This window comes from Panthera pardus, unplaced genomic scaffold (assembly GCF_024362965.1).
Source record: "Panthera pardus isolate Hobbes unplaced genomic scaffold, ASM2436296v1 HiC_scaffold_13, whole genome shotgun sequence".
In the NCBI taxonomy this organism is placed as follows: Eukaryota; Metazoa; Chordata; class Mammalia; order Carnivora; family Felidae; genus Panthera; species Panthera pardus.
Genome location: NW_026526688.1, coordinates 194855774 through 194858545, shown reverse-complemented (window position 1 = coordinate 194858545; position 2772 = coordinate 194855774). Strand labels below are relative to the sequence as shown.

General features: G+C 37.0%; 1 pseudogene; it reads right to left on the bottom strand.

Moving 5' to 3' along the window:
• Positions 1-2001: 2001 nt before the first annotated feature.
• Positions 2002-2427, bottom strand: LOC109269795 (39S ribosomal protein L42, mitochondrial-like; annotated as a pseudogene).
• Positions 2428-2772: the final 345 nt, after the last annotated feature.

The window sequence follows — 2772 nt, the reverse complement described above, 5'->3', positions numbered from 1 at the left end:
CGTTATTAGCTGAGGCTTTTGTCCCAAACCCCTCTATAAGCTGGGCTGGACCATATGGATACATTGGGGTCGTGTATCCCTTGAGTGTAAGTCTTTGACTGGAGACCAGCACAAACAGTTTCCTTTGATTCTTCCTGTCCCTACCCCACCTCCTGTCCTGCATGACGCTTTGGGCATTAATGAGTGAAGAAAGCATGAGAGCACCTAGGGTCTGGCAGCACTGGGAGGAAACAGAGGAAAGAGGTCAGTGATAGTTTTATGCGTAATTCTGTCTTCCCTCATCAATGTCGTCTTCCAGTTTTCTGACCCCTTTTGTGTGAGCTTGAAACTCCATATTCTTTTTCATCCATGCCCTAGAACTTCATCTTCAAAAGTTAGGTTTTCTTTCTCCTTTTCCTCCTCCTCCTGCTTCTCCTCCTCCTCCCCCATCACTTCCTCCCCCTCCTCCTCCTCCTTTGATGGGGGAAGAGAAGGTAGAGTAGAAGGAAGAAGCCATATTCCTGTCTTGGGAAATAGAGTGTAGTGAGTAATTTGATGAGGAGTGGGCAAGAAGTCTAAACCTTCCTCCATAGTTTAATGTTTATCCCTTTGCCTTGACCCCATTTTCCTCAACCAGAGGGACTGAGGGTATTTAATCCTTAGGTAGGATTGATTCTAGAAATGGAACAGGAACATGGAGGAAGGAGCAGGGGAAAGAAGCCAGGACTGCTAATCAAATATCCACTCCCATTCTGACTGAGCTTTGCTCAGATAGTAGGAGACAAACTGTTTTAGATTCATTTATTTTATGCTGATGTATGAATGTCAAGTGATCCAGCTGTGCTAGGATGTTTGTATTTCATCAAATTATTGTTACTAACCACCATCTTTAAATAGCAAATTAGTGAGATGAATGATGAAGAAAAGAAGGAACTCACATTATTGAGCACGTATTTTGTGTCCGGCACTGAATTTGGACTCCTCCCTATATAGTCTTGTTGAACCCAACTAAGCTAGGGAAGCAGGTAAGATTATTTTCATTTTACTGATGAAGGATGAAAAGGCACCATAAGACACCATGCCCTTTGTGTCAGGCAAACTTGCTGAACCCACTTGTTAGCTCACATAGTTTTTTAGGTGATTCCTTAGGATTTTGTATATATACAATCAAATCATCTGTGAATAAACATAATTTTACTTCTCCTTTTCTAATCTGGATGCCTTTATTTTTTTCTTTGTATCTAATTGCTCTGCCTACAACCTCAAGTACAATATTGAAATGGAAGTGGCAGGGGTGGACATCTTTGTGTGGTTCTTTTAGAAGAAAAGCTTTGTCTTTCACCAATAAGTATCATGTTCATTGCAGGATTTTGAAATACACCCTTATCAGGTTGAGGACCTTTCCTTCAATTTCTACTTTGTTGAGATTTTTATTTATTTATTTTTTAAATCAGGAAAGAATTTTGGATTCTGTCAAATGTTTTTTTTTTTTCCCTCTATCTGTTGAGATGGTCATGTGGCTTATGTCTTTGTTTGATTAATATAGTGAGTTACGTTGACTTATTTTCATATACTGAACCAGCTTTGTATTTCTAGGATAATTCATGATGTATAATCGTTTTTATAGGTTGCCAGATTCAGTTTGCTAGTATTTTTTTTTTTTTTTTAGTATTTTTCATCCATATTCATGAGGAACACTGGTCCATTGTTTTATATTCTTGTGATATTGTTGTCTAGTTTTGGTAGTAAGATAAAAATGGCCTCATAGAATAAGCTGGGAAATGTTTTTTTCCTTCTACTTTTTGGAAGGTTTCTGAAAGATTAAGGATTGATGTTAACTCATTTTTAAACATTTGTAAAATTCATTAATAAAGTCAGCTGGGCCATGGGTTGTTTTTGTATGAAAAGACATTTTGTTATCATTTTGCTACATAACATAGTAGTGAATATACTCAATTGCCTTTTCTCAAATGGCAAATGAGACAAAAGATAACATCTTTTTGATTCCTGAAAACCTCAGTATCATCTGTCTTTTGGAGGATCCAGGTTCCTATGACATCTATGATACTGTCCACGAGGATACCAACAGTGCTTAGTAGTAAAGAACATTTTGCTAAGTAGTTCTGTCATAGGTCCTTACTCAAAATGTTCATTTTTTTTCTTCTCATCTGGTGTTCAGCACTCGATCAGGTTTTCTTCATTATTACGCACAAGATCTGGCTGAGGGATAGGTTTTGTATGTTTATACAGAATGTCCACAGAGGGTGGTAGCACACTTTCATCCTGCCATCAGATGTCATAGCAAGCTCTACTTTGCAATGATAGTCATCTGGAAGAGAAAATACATAGATTTATGACAAACACAATATAAAGCTCCATTTTGAATTGGAAATGAATGTTTTCAGATAGTTCTGTTTGATATGGCCACTTTACTGCTGTTAATGCCATGGTAAATCAAGATGTTTATCAGGCGGTGTGAAAGAAGATGATCTGAATAGAAACTGAGTTTAAAATCTGCTTCCAGGCATACCTATGTTCATCCTTGACAGCCTCTCACTGTGAGCCCGCCATCTTACCTCCTTGATTTTTGTGTTTTGGTTTTGGTTTTTGGTTTTTGATTTTTTTTGTAGTAAGTTTTTAAACAAGTAATTTAATCTCTCACCTGGTTATAGATCTATTAATATTTTTTATTTCTTCTTGAATCAGTGTCAGTAGTTTGTCAGTAGGATTTTGTCCATTTCATCTTGGTTATATACTTCATTGGTAAAGTTGTTTATAGTATTCCCTTATGAT